This window comes from Erpetoichthys calabaricus, chromosome 2 (genome assembly GCF_900747795.2).
Source record: "Erpetoichthys calabaricus chromosome 2, fErpCal1.3, whole genome shotgun sequence".
Taxonomy (NCBI): Eukaryota; Metazoa; Chordata; class Cladistia; order Polypteriformes; family Polypteridae; genus Erpetoichthys; species Erpetoichthys calabaricus.
In genome coordinates this window covers 85379565-85393474 of record NC_041395.2, presented here as the reverse complement: position 1 = coordinate 85393474, position 13910 = coordinate 85379565, and the positions used below count along the sequence as shown (strand labels likewise).

General features: G+C 37.4%; 1 protein-coding gene across 4 annotated transcripts in view; it reads left to right on the top strand.

Annotated features, from left to right (window-relative positions):
* Positions 1-13910, top strand: part of sema4ab (sema domain, immunoglobulin domain (Ig), transmembrane domain (TM) and short cytoplasmic domain, (semaphorin) 4Ab) — a 135478-nt gene that overhangs the window by 39017 nt on the left and 82551 nt on the right. For 2 of the 4 annotated variants that reach the window (XM_028794021.2, XM_028794019.2), the window contains exon 2: positions 5158-5270. The exons of the other annotated variants lie outside the window; for them this stretch is intronic. The gene's annotated coding sequence lies outside the window, so the exon portion shown is untranslated. The remainder of the gene's footprint in view (positions 1-5157; positions 5271-13910) is intronic. 4 annotated transcript variants of the gene reach the window in all.

Genomic DNA, 13910 nt, shown 5'->3' with positions numbered 1-13910 from the left:
CAGGAGCAGAGTCTGTCAGAAAGACAGAGGAAAGCAAACAAATCAATAGGGCTGTTTGCTTTTAAGTATGCGAAGCACCGCGGCACAAAGCTGTTGAAGGCGGCAGCTCACACCCCCTCCGTCAGGAGCAGGGAGAGAGAGAGAGAGAGAGAGAGAGAGACAGAGTTTGTTTTTCAATCAAAAATCAATACGTGCCCTTCGAGCTTTTAAGTATGCGAAGCACCGTGCAGCATGTCGCTTCAGGAAGCAGCTGCACAAAAGATAGCAATGTGAAGATATTCTTTCAGCATTTTTAGACGAGCGTCCTTATCGTCTAGGTGTGCGAACAGCCCCCCTGCTCAATCCTCCTACGTCAGGATCAGAGAAAGTCAGCGCAAGAGAGACAGAAAAGTAAGCCGGGTAGCTTCTCAGCCATCTGCCAATAGTGTCCCTTGTATGAAATCAACTGGGCAAACCAACTGAGGAAGCATGTACCAGAAATTAAAAGACCCATTGTCCTCAGAAATCCGCGAACCAGCAAAAAATCTGCGATATATATTTAAATATGCTTACATATAAAATCCGCGATGGAGTGAAGCTGCAAAAGGCGAAGCGTGATATAGCGAGGGATTACTGTACTGTGTTCTTTACTTCGTAGGCCTCATTCCATTTTCTGTAAACAGTAGAATGATGAGCTTTACCAAAAAGCTCTACCTTGGTCTCATCTGTCCACAAGACGTTTGCCCGGAAGGATTTTGGTTTCCTCAAGTACATTTTGGCAAACTCCAGTCTGGCTTTTTTATGTTTCTGTGTCAGCAGTGGGGTCCTCCTGACTCTCCTGCCATAGCGTTTCATTTCGTTCAGATGTCGACGGATAGTTCGAGCTGACACTGTTGCACCCTGAGTCTGCAGAACAGCTTGAATATGTTTTGAAGTTGATTGGGGTTGTTTATCCACCATTCGGACTATCCTTTGTTGCAGTCTTTTATCAATTTTTCTCTTCTGTCCACGTCCAGGGAGATTAGCTACAGTGCCATGTGTTGTGAACTTCTTGATTTTGTTGCGCACAGTGGACAAAGGAACATGAAGATCTCTGGAGATGGACTTGTAGCCTTGAGATTGTTGATATTTTTCCACAATTTTTGTTCTCAAGTCCTCAGACAATTCTCTGCTCTTCTTTCTGTTCTCCATGCTTAGTGTGGCACACTCAGACACACAACAGAAAGGTTGAGTCAACTTTTTTCCATTTTAACTGGCTTCAGGTGTGATTGCTATATTGCCAGCACCTGTTTCTTGCCACAGGTGAGTTCAAACGAGCATCATATGCTTGAAATAAAACGATTTACCCACAATTTTGAAAGGGTGCCAATAATTTTGTCCGGCCCATTTTTGAAGTTCTGTGTGACATGATGTCAGATTTGGCTTTTTTTCTCTGTTTTTTTGTGTTGTTCCAATGCACATAAAGGAAATAAACATGTATATACAAAAACATTTGTAATTGCAATAATTTTCTGGGAGAAATTGTGCATTTTCTGGGAAAATTCCAGGGGTGCTGATAATTTCGGCCATGACTGTATCTTTGTTTAGGACAGTATGAGTATTAGTTTCTGTAACTTACCAAAGCATTTACTGCATCGTTTAACTACACTTATTTTTCTGCTATAATTAATATTTTAGCAGGTGAGGTTTTATTTCCCATTCCCAGGTTCAGCATTAGAGAAACAGTTAATCACTAAATTAAAAAGTACATGTATGTGTATATAAATACATGTATATTTTTATTCTTAAAATTGTAGCATTAATTCTCACTTATGTCTTAAAAGCCTGTGATAAGCAGTGTGTGAAGTGGGCTGGTACACCCTGGAATGACAAAACCGGTTTATTCCATTTCAGAGACTGAATATGGGCAATAAATGGTTTTGTACTGGTGTGTAGTGGAAAGTCATGCTCTGACCCCCAATCATCCAAGCATCTAAGTTAGGAATTCTAAGGAATTTTTCATCCACTGCCACAAATCAGCTGCTTAAGCTTCAATTCAGGGTGCATATGTTTTAATATTATTTAAACAGTATATTACCATAACAAGCACAAACGCACAGCTGGGGATGGAAACTAATGCAGGTGATTCCCTTACACAATTATGTTCTTTTTTTTTGTTCTTTATTTTGCCTTATACAATTATACAATATACAACTTGTATTAGGAATTTGTTAGTTTTCGCATACCCCTTGGGGTTAGAGCACAGGGTCAGCCATTTTACAGCGCCCCTGGAGCAATTACAGGTTAAGGTTCTTGCTCAAGGGCCCAGCAGAGAAGGATCTCTTTTTGGCAGTGATGGGGATTCAAACCGGCAACCTTCTGGATACCAGCACAGATCCTTAGCCTCAGGCCACCACTCCACCCCTAATTATCCTGAATGTGAAAGTTTAGTTAAAAAAAAAACTACAGTCAAAGACTAGACATTTCTAAAACCTCAGAGGCAAAAAGAGGAAGAAATAATGATAATAGTAAGCATATCAAAAAGTCCCAGCTAGAAATTGTTTTCACTGAAATATTTACTTAATAAGATTTTTATATTACTTCAGCTATGTTAGATATGGTAGTATGGTAGCATGATGGTGGTACCTTGGAACTACTGAATTTTGGGTTTTTATTTTGGTCAACACACAGCATATGTAAATTCTTTCCATATCTCAGGGACTTAGGTTAATCAGTAAGACGAGACAGGCCCAGTGTGGATGTGTGAATAAGGTGCCCTGATTTAGTTCCCAACTTATACACAGTGCTGCTGGTTTAAGCATTGGTTCTCCACTTGATTCTCACCTAGGATTAGAAAGTAATGAATGATGTCTAGCTGACGTGTGTTCTGGATGATTTCCCTGTATTCTCTAAAGGCAATTTTTGTGTCAGCAGGTGCAGTGAAATTTGGCTTTTCTGAGTATGTGTTGTTTGTTTTAATGTGCTTCAGTTTGATGTTGTTTTTTTTTTTCTCTTTTCACAGTGGCAGTTTATAGCGTCTGTTAGGAAAATCAGAGTTCTAGAAGCTAAATTCACAATTTCTAAAGGGGAATATACAAATCCTACATGAGTAAGCCACTGCTCTTGAGGCTTGAATCAGGACATTGTAACCATAAGGCAGCCGCATTACCATTGTGCTGTCATGCTGTGTATTCTTAATTTATCACTGTAAGTAATTAGTTGTGATTATAATGTTCACACATGAGATTTAACTTAAATATTTGTTGCACTGGGTCGCACACAAGGAGCAAGTATAGTGAGGTTTTGGTAACTATTTTGTTATTGGTGTGCCCCAGTGCAAAGTGCGGGGTGGAGTTAAAATTGATCGTTAATTTGAGAAGCCCAGTGTAGTGAGATTGTGAAGACACTGTGATATATAATTTGGATATCATACACTAATAAAACAGGTTTTAATTAACAGAAGAAGCTTAAGTTATGCTGTTTGGTTTTATTACATGTTTAACTTATTTGCTTGGTTAGAGTGCATGGATTTACCTGCCTTCATATTCAGTTGGCACAAATTCATAGATTTCATGCTAAATTTACCTAACATGACAAAACTGTGATATCAATGGTGGAGACCAGTGAGAAAGGTGAAATTCTTAACTGTTGCTGTTTAATATGGCTTCCAGACCACAGAAAGTGGAGAAAGACTCCCACTTGTTCTGTGTTCTCTATTTGCTGGTGGTGGCCAACTTGAAAATTACAAATAACGAGCACAACCAGAATCAGTTTTATTGCCTGCAGCTGTTTTCTGCTGGTATGTTCTTAATCAAGTGATGATTATGTTTTTCAAATCCTGTTTTTGTGGTACTTGATCAGTAGACATAAGGGTGTTTCCTGGTAAAATATCCTCTGGTGAAGAGCACATTTGAAATTAATTTTGGTTACAGATGAATTATGCTTTGTTTTTGTAAGCGTTCTCTGTTTTGGTTTATATTAATTATCGTCATCATTCTGTACGCATGTTATTTTTGTGAAAATAAAGGCCTTTTAAAAATTACCAGATGTATTGCTTTGTGTTAAATACTATACTTCTGATACTACAATCCACAACCAAAATATAAAGGTAATGTTCCTTTTAGTTGCCTTGACTTGAAAGGATATTCGTTAAGGCAATTTCTTCACATACCATAAAGAGATAGTTAGCTATTCTTGTACTAAGAAACACTTGGACCTCCGGTCCTCGCCCTGTGCGATATGCTTCACTGCCATCAGGTGTCACAGTTTTTTTTTCCTGACAGCCATGCTGCATTGCTGCACCATTGCTCACTGCATGAAGGACCTGAAGCCCAATAATGTATCAGAGAAAGCCCACATCTTAAACTCTTTGTTTGTGTATAACTTCATATTGCACTTGTAATGTATGTCTTGTGTTTGCAACAAAAATCATGTGCTTCACTGTCAGCAGAGCACAATGCGGTTCTTTTATTGCAAGCAGTTGCGCTCGCACATGGTGATGTTACAGTATATTCCTGGGGCATGCGGCAGCCCCATCACTTGCTGCAAGTATCACCTGTAGCTCAGTTATGTTGCTGAGGTAGCCCACACCTCCAATTTGTAAGTTGTGTTATGGTATCATGTCTTAAGCTCTCAAATAAGACCAAGGTCAAGGTTCAAGGCCCAGTTTCTGCATGACAGACAGATAACCCAAAATACTTACATACAGGTAATTCTTCTAAGAATTTTTCAGTGTTGAAAAATTTTTCATACAAAAAAAGAAAATTAAAAATAGCAAAAAAAAGAAAAAATTATAATAAGAAAAATTTAGTTCTAAGCTTAATCTTGTTACATCTTAAATCATTACTAATTACTTATAATTTCTGAACCATTTCAAAACGTTTCTGAACCATTTCAAAGCGGTCAGAAAACTGTATGCTTATCCCATTTCTAACTTGAAAATGGGTCTTTCAAGTCCCTGATTACTTCAGTGTTCTTCAGGCAAGATTGTTGACATATTCAACAACATATTATATTTTTACTGTTTGCAGAGATACTGAGTGTGTGCTGCATGCTGACGTCATTCTAACTGGGTGGAGTGGATTGAATGCTGAGGGATTTGTGTATGCTCCTAAAAACAAGTTTTTTGATTGGTCATAGCAATACTTTGTATAGTTTTTTCCTCTTTACAAATGATTTTTTCTGTTTTTTTATCAACAGAAAAGTACTGTGCGAGTAAAGGGTGTGTGTTCACCTCTGCAGTGATTGCAAGTGAAGTTGTGGCAGGCATTGCACAGTACAGGCACATCGCAAGCAGGAGAAGCAGTCATACAGTAAGTAATATCCACTATTACTAACTAAGTAAGCAAGTTTCTCAATAAGGAAGAATGTAAAGGATAGAAAATGAGTAGTTAAGGCAAACCTATTCTGCAAAAGATGATGAGTGAATGCACTAAAAGAAAACAAGGATAAAGAGCACTTGGTGGTGCATTTAAACAGTTATTTTAGAAGTAGTTGCATTGGGCTAGAAAGAAAGAAAAGAAGCAAAAAGATAGCCACCTAGGGAAATAGACAAAGGTAAGGAAAAGTTCAGGCAGCCTCAAGGGCATGAGTAGCAGTGCAAGAAGTATATTTTAATAATAAATACAGCTGCTTAAGGAAGTCAAGTAGCTATTTAACAGCTTCAAAATGCCTTTGAACCTAATGTATATTAAAGTTTTTATTTTTGAAACACATTAACAGTCACCAAACAAATTATAACAATAAGGTAGTTACAATGCTGTACATTTCTGTATAATGTTGGAATTTTCTGAGGCTTGCCTTAATTAGGACTGCTTCCAAGAGGACTTTTTCTGCAGGAGATGTCTGTCATTCCAAAGGTTTGTGCCCAAATTTGCTGAAATTGTAGATCTTGCTCAGTCGTCCTTTAAGGATATAGTTTATATCCCCAAAGTGGTCTGAGAAGAGACTCCAGACCAGAGTGGTAGAGACAGATCATGAGGTGAGACATGCATATTTTCCAAGGGCATTATCCCCAAATTGGCTAGTAACCAACTGTTTTAGAAAATGAAATAAAAGGAAGTTAATATAAAACATAAACAAGATTAGGCAATAATGTTATACAGTATGTAACAAAGAAAAATGTAAGATCTAAAGGCCAGGAGGACAAAAGAAACAAAAAAAAAACTCCAGTTAGTCTGGTTAAAAAAAAAAACAAAATATACAGGGGTTCCAAGCCCAAAAGACCGCCCAGCCCCCACTGGGCATTCTACCTAACATAGATGTTCTAAATCAGTTGTTATGGTTTTCAGGCTTCTCACAAAAGAAATTGAAGGTGATGGTTGGCTTGTGGACATCTGGGACACCCATCATTTAGTCCATAAACACAGGGTTGGCAGTGTGGTATCTTCATTAGATAGTGGTGGTACAGATCGTCACTACAGAAAAAGTGGAAAAGACAGAAGAGAATAGAATTGCAGAACTCAGAGGAAAATGATAATTTAATGCCCATATAGACTAACAGGAATAAAATTAAAATGTACTGTAGGTACGAAAAAGACATTTTAAAATAATGTTTTTTTAGCAATTTTTAAAAATAATTCTACAATATTAGCCTGATGAATTTTTGTTGGTATTCCAAATTTTAAGTGCATAACAGCAAAAAGCTGCCTCACCACTTCTTTTCAGGTTGGCTCTATAAGCAGACCTTCATTTGAAGATCTGAGGTTTGAGTGTAAGGGGACAGACATTCCAAAATATAGGATGGAGTGAGATTATTTAAGGCTTTGTAAACCATTAGTAGTATATTAAAGTCAATTCTAAGTGGGTAACCAATGTAATAATACTAAGACTGGCGAATTACTGTATGCTCAGATATTCTTTTTCTAGTTAAGATTCTGGCTGCTGCAGTCTGCACTAACTGTAATCGATTGATGTCTTTCTTAGGTAGTCCTGTAAGAAGTGCATTACAGTAATCTAGTCGACTGGAAACAAAGTATGAACTAATTTTTCAGCCTCTTGTAAAGTCATAAGAGGTGTAACTTTTGCTATATTCCTTAAGTGAAAAAATGCAGTCCTAGTAATCTCATCAATATGTTATTTAAAATTTATGTCAGAGTCAATAGTTACCCCTAAATTCTTTACCTCTGACTTGACTTGTAAACCTTAGGCATCAAGTTTATTTCTAATACTCTCAGTATATCCATTTTTGTCAATCACTAAGATTTCTGTTTTCACATTTAGTTTGAGAAAATTGCTGCTCATCTATTTGGAAATATAAGTAAGACACAGGATCAGAACACCCAGAGCAGGGTCATCAGGTGTTGAATAAATAAATTGTTACACTGGAGGAGTTGGGGGTTGGTAATAAAGGAGCAGTCACAATTTTTAAGATGCACTTAAGGTGCCATTATAAATGGATTGCACACAGTTCGGCATGTATGTGTGTTTGAATATTTGTGGTGTAACTGAGCTCCAGTTCATCTACAGTAGTGGTTCTGTTAGTGGGGTGAGTACTGTGTGTTAAAAAATGTCACTGCTCTGGTGTAGAAGGTGTTACTTCCTCCTAGTTGTGCAGGCATACAGGGCTCTATAGCACTTGCCAGACAGCAGAGTGAAGATACTATGACCGGGATGGGGTGGGTTTCTGCAGATGTTCGTGGCTTTGCGGCAGTACCGAGTTCTATAGATTTCTTCCAGTGATGAGCTGTTTTGATAATGTGCTGGAGAGCCTTCCTGTTCTCTGAGGTACAGCCAAAGTAACAGGCTATAATGCAGTATGTGATGATGGATTCCGTGGTGCACATATAGAAGTTGACAAGCAGCTTCTGTAGTAGTTGTGACTTCTTCCGACTCCATTTTTGACCATGCCTGTTGTGTTAATAGACTATGAAAGATCTTGGCTGATGTGGACTCTTAGGAATATAAAACTGCCACCACCCTTTTACTATTACAGTAATGCTGATGGGATGGGGACCATTGTGCTTCAGTATCCTGTAGTCCAAAATCAGTTCTTTTGTTTGCTTTAGGTTGAGAAAAAGGTTATTGTCCTACCTTCAGTTCATCAGATTCACAACCTGTCTTTATGGTGACTCCTTGTTATTAGAAATCAAGCCTATCAAGGTGGTCCACACACTTAATTATGATGTTGGAATCATTGATGGGTTTGCAGCTATATGTGAAGAAGGAGTATCGGAGGGGACTCAGCACACAGCCCTGTGGTGCTCGTTTGTTCAGTGTTTTAGAGGAATAAGAGTGCTTACTTTGTGTATTAAGACCAGAATTGTTTAATTTAATGTCCAGCTTATTGGGGTGGTGGAATTAAATGCAGACCAATAATCAATGAACAGCGTCTCAGCAAATGTACCAGGGCGGAGTAAGGGCTAGTGTATTGTAGTTCTGTAGTTTATTCTTGGCTTTCTCTGTCTAGGCCCTGACAGTTTGCATAATGGATTTATGCTGGTAATGATGGGCTTGTATGCTGGGTCAGGAACAAAGTAATATGATCAGAATTATATGTATACCCAGTACCATAGTTATATACTACCTTTAAAAATGAAGAGAACTATTTTTATTTTAAAAGTTTCACAGTTTACAACACCTTGGGTACACTGTATCACACTATGGGCATCTAAGAATCAAAATGGCATAAGCACATTTTGGGGCCATGTCTCAGTACCTAGTATTAGCATCCATTTTCATGATTTTTATGTATCACTGTAGGTACTGTCTATTGGGGAAAGCTAGAGAAAAGTCACAATTGCAAACATTAGTCCATATTGGCTGCATTTGAGTCTACATGTTGCTACAGACTGCCGTTAAAAGTCTGTTTCATTTTTTGGCTCATATGTGATGTCTGTTTAACTGTTCAGTGTAATTTTGCAAGTGATTAATATTCAATGTGACTGTGTACTGACATCTATCCTGAATCTGCAAAATTAATACAAATTAAATCATCAGACAGATGTCACCTAATAAACAAACATGAAAACCAGCTATAAGCTGACTTCAAATTTTTTACAGTGTAGGATGTATGTGAATTGGTCAACTCATGGTTTCAAGTGCTTGATATTTTGAGTAGAATAATTACTGCTGAATCTGTTTGCAAGACTCTCTTGAAAAGCTATGTGTTTGAGGCATGACATTGCTGAAAACACACAGTAATTGGGCTGCATTGGCAGGCTTTCATTTTTTTGTGTTTCACATTTCTGTAAAAATAAGGATTTGTGTCACATGAGTCAATATTGTTACCTTTAAGTATCGATATAAACAAGTACTCTTTAGGGTAGCTCTCCGTTTAAGCCGCCAGCCTACCATATAGCTTACAGTGATGGTGACAGCACAATTGTAATAGGTTTACTATGCAGTCCCATTAATGATAAGCATATAGATTATATTTAGGGCCTTGTGCTAAACTGGCTAGCCTAATATAATCACAAAAGTCAATGTATTTAATGTATAATCCTGATCTCAATATATGTACCCATGATTCCTGTTTACTGTATCCTCGCTGATACTTTATATAGCCAAATGTTTGTGGACACCTGACTATCACATCTATATGAGCTCTTTGACACCCCATTCCAAAACCATGGGCATTAATATGGAGTTGTCTTTCCAGTTGTGGCTATAATGATCTCTGCCCTTCAGGGAAGGCTTTCCGCAAGATTTGGGGAATTTGTGCCCATTTAGCCAAAGAGCATTTGTGATGTCAGGTACTAAAGTTGGACAAGAAGACCTGGCTAGCTATCAGCATTTCAATTTATCCCAAAGGTGTTAGGGTTGAGGTCAGGGTTCTGTACAGAGTACCCAAGTTCCTCCACACCAACTTCATGAAGCCATGTACTTGTGGGCCTTACAATGGGGCACAGTCATGCTGGCACAGATTAGGCCCTTCCCAAACTGTTCCTGAGAGTTGGAAGTACACAGTTTTTTAAAAATGTTTTTGTATGCTCAGCATTTACAGTATCCTTTACTCAAACCAAAAAACCTAGCCCAAACCATAAAAAACAGCCCCAGACGAATTATTCCTCCTCCAACAAACTTTACATTAGACATTGTGCAGTCTAGGAAAGTAGCATTCTCTGGGCATCTGCCAAACTCAGATTTGTCCAACAGACTGCCAAATAGTGAAGTATGATTTATGTCTCCAGAGAACATGTGTCCATTGGTCCAGAGTCCAACAGCAATGTGCTCTATACTATTCAAGCCCTCACTTTGCATTTCACATAGTATTTGTAGGCTTGTGTGCAGCTGCTCAGCCATGGAAACCCTGGGCTGATGGTGCTTCTAGATGCAGTTAGTGAGTGACACAACTAAGTATACAGTAGGTGATTTATACATGATATGCACTTCACTACTTGATGGTCCTGCTATGTAAATTTGCATGGTGTATCACTTCATTACTGAGGTATTGTTTCTCCTAGATGCTTCCTCTTCTAAATAATTTTACTTACAGTTGACTAGGACAGATCTAGCAGAGCACAAATTTCATGTGGCAAATATGGCATTCTATGACAGTGCCATGTTTAAAGTCACTGAGCTCTTCAGTACGACCCATTCTACTACCAGTGTTTGTCAGTAGAGACTGCATGGTTATGAAACACCTGAACTCAATAATTTTGAGGGGTGTCCACATATTTTTGGCCTTATAGTGTAATACAAAGAATTCAATATCTACATCCAATCAATAAACAGCTTCGGTTTTTCCAGCAAGACAGACTATGGAGAACTTTTTAGTGTTCCAGGAGCAAATGTAAAGAGTATAATCAATAACGTCAACAGAGGAAGGTATGTGTGGAGTTTTAATGCAAGCTAATTTGAATAATACTAATACTGTACTTTGAATAAAATGCGTCCTTAACAATCAATCAATGTTTGCAGTTGCAGTCAAGTTGCTGTGTTAATTGTTTATTTTACTTTGCTATGATGGTGTTTCCAGTTCTAGGCCAGTTTGAGTATTAATGTTGTTGTTGCTGGATTATTATCTACTGTATATTGTAGCCTGTACTATTTTTGCCCTCTCTTCCCAGTGCTTATGATTGGTCGGCGCCTATGAGTGTCATGTTGTATATACACTGATTACATAATTTTATAAAATTTTGTTAAGTTGTAATTGGTTCCAGTCACAGTGTCTGTTAAAAGACCCTTAAGTTTTCATCTTTAATAAGGTAGATGCCTTTTAGAATGCAGGACAGTTTAAAACAACAAAGGCATTTAGAAAAGCATAAAGGATAGGCCAAGTTGGCAAAGCCAAGTTTAATTTCATATTATGTTCAGTTTCACATTATACATTTTTCATATTATGCATTTTTATTTTTTATGCTTATTTTGTGTGTTAATGCTTTAAAGCTATTCTCTTTCAATGTGTCACATTTTTTCCCCCAAATTTTTTTTTTTCCTGATGTTCAGAAAATATCGTAAAGCAATATGTTTTGTACTAAAATTAAGTGTATTATCTCATGCCTAGTAAGGATGGGTTGGGGAGGTGGCATGGAAAAAAATGTACCCAGCCTCAGAATTATTTAACACTTTACCCCTGGTAGTAACACACAGCAAATAAATCCAAAAAAAAAATTTTTTTTAAATTTGGTACAAATATGGAAACTTAGAATGCTTATTTACATATCACCTTTTTGCAATAAAATAGCATAGGCTTTTCAAAAAAGTTTAATTGATTTTCATTATTTGTGCTATCAGAATAAAGTTGATATTGCATAGATGTGATATTGCACTCATCAAATAGCTTGTTACATTCATTGAGTGAAAAAAGAAAGTGAAGTTGACCTGATATAAAGTTTAGAATTTTGTTTCTGCTCCAGTCAAGGTACCTGATTTATTTTTGACATCTGTGATGTTCATAACGTTATAGTATATGAGTGTGACTAGTTGGGTAGTTACAGTAGGTGAGGAGGGTCCTTTTGAGCTACAACATCCAGGTGCACGTGGGGGTTCTTAAGCCAAGCATGGACCAGGTTATCCATATTGGAAAAAAGTACACTCTTGCAAAGCTTCATTATCAAGTTGGCAGTGTGCTGTAACTGGATTATTTTTCTGGTTCACAGCCTCCATAAAGGAAGGAGCTGTCGGAGTAACAGAATTTTGTAATACTTGTACTGTAATCTGAGGATGAGACTCTGGCACTGGCAGATCCAGGTCGCTGGACTGAATGAAGATGAGGAGGGGGTACAGCTGGTGTTTCCAATCTGGAATTAACCCTTTCTTTTAAAGTGACTTTCACCCTACCAATCTTCGTATCAAGTCAATAACAGAAAGAACATCAACTCTAAGCATCTCTTTGCACAGTTTTTCACCAGTTCCATTTCGTATCACATCTATGGCAGACTCATTCTGTGGGGTCATCCTGCCACCAGCTTTGAATAAGAGTCATAAGGTCATGAGCTTGAGCTCTAACAGAATGTTGATCAATATTTTAGCCTGGAATTTTGCATCTCTTGGACAAAGACCTTGAAGGATGTAGCAGAATCTGCTGTTAGAAAAAAATGTTATTGTCGAAGGGACCATTAAATATAGTTTGCTGTATCTTCCTACATTTCCTAAACAATTTGATCATTTTAAAAGTTCATTCAAAAGAAAATAAAAATGCTCCTGGTCATTTGTATGAGTAATTTTCTGTAACATATCTTTGTCATGTATTATAACCCTGGGGCATATGTCTTCTTCACGCTTAGGGGAAGTGATATTTGTTGAACATAATTCTGAGGTGTTCCCATTTCTGGTCCTATATTCTGAGCTCTATGTTCTATATACAAAATTAATAAGCAGTTCCTTACCAGGCACACTTTATTCTTGAATATGAAGTTACATCCTTGAGCTGATGACTCTAGGGGTCTGATTATATCTATACCTTCACCACAATGTTATGTGGTTCTTCAGGATCTATGTCTTTATAACATGCAATTTTGATACCTTTTTAATTTTTAAATACAGTTTATAATACCATATCTCTTTTGTAAATGTAGTGGAGGGTGCAAAAAGCTATGCATATCAAGTCGTAAAATAATATAAAAATATGAACATCAGGGACTGGCATGTGAATAAATTGGTATGTTAAGAAAGCAACAGATACATGGTCATCCCAGGATAAGTTAAATAATAATACTGTCCAATTTTCTAGCTTTTTTTCTTGAAATCTAAAATGTTACCATCTCTTATTAAAGTACAAATGTTTTACAATGATTTATGGTTGGTGTGCAGTATTAATGTGAAACATATCTTCATCCGTAAAATTGTTGCTCCTTCTGTTTCAGTTTCTGAGAGCTCTGTTCAATATAATGCTAAGAAAAACAACTTTTTACACCATGACTTACCAGAATGCCTTTAGCTAGTAATATAGAAAGCAGCTTTAGTGTTATTTTTGTCAAGTGACTTTCTTAAAAAGGCCTTTGCAACAATGTGCCATGACGTGTACTGAGTATGAAGTTAGCAGAAGAACAGTTAGTTTGATTCTGTCCAAAATTTTATTTATTAAGACAAAGAAAAAAGAAAGGGAAATGTTTTACTGTAACAATTGGTATATTGTTAAAGGATTTGCCATGTCTTATCTAAACAGCTAAATGAGAGATCTGGAAAACATGGGATATGCATGCAAAAAAAGGCCAGAGAAACCCATTTATTGCCACTACCTTGGATAGTATGTCGTTATTTTGTCCTGCATGTCTTTGCAACAAGCAAAGCCACCAGTGCAAGAAAAGGATGAGACCTAACTGGAAGCATTTTATGCCTCCCTTGGATGTTTTGATTTCAGGCAACCCAGTAACTGGCAGGGATGATTAACCCCATCATAAAAAAGGGAGACACATGTGAAAGTGAGGGATCAATACTTCCTCTGTTGGAGAACACATTCTCCTGAAAAGGAGTACACTGAGCTGTGCTGTTGTTTGAAAGCTGTTGGAAAGTTGCTTATGTGGCCTGGTAATTTAAAGGTTTTAGAAGGCTCTTGCATGCAGTGATCT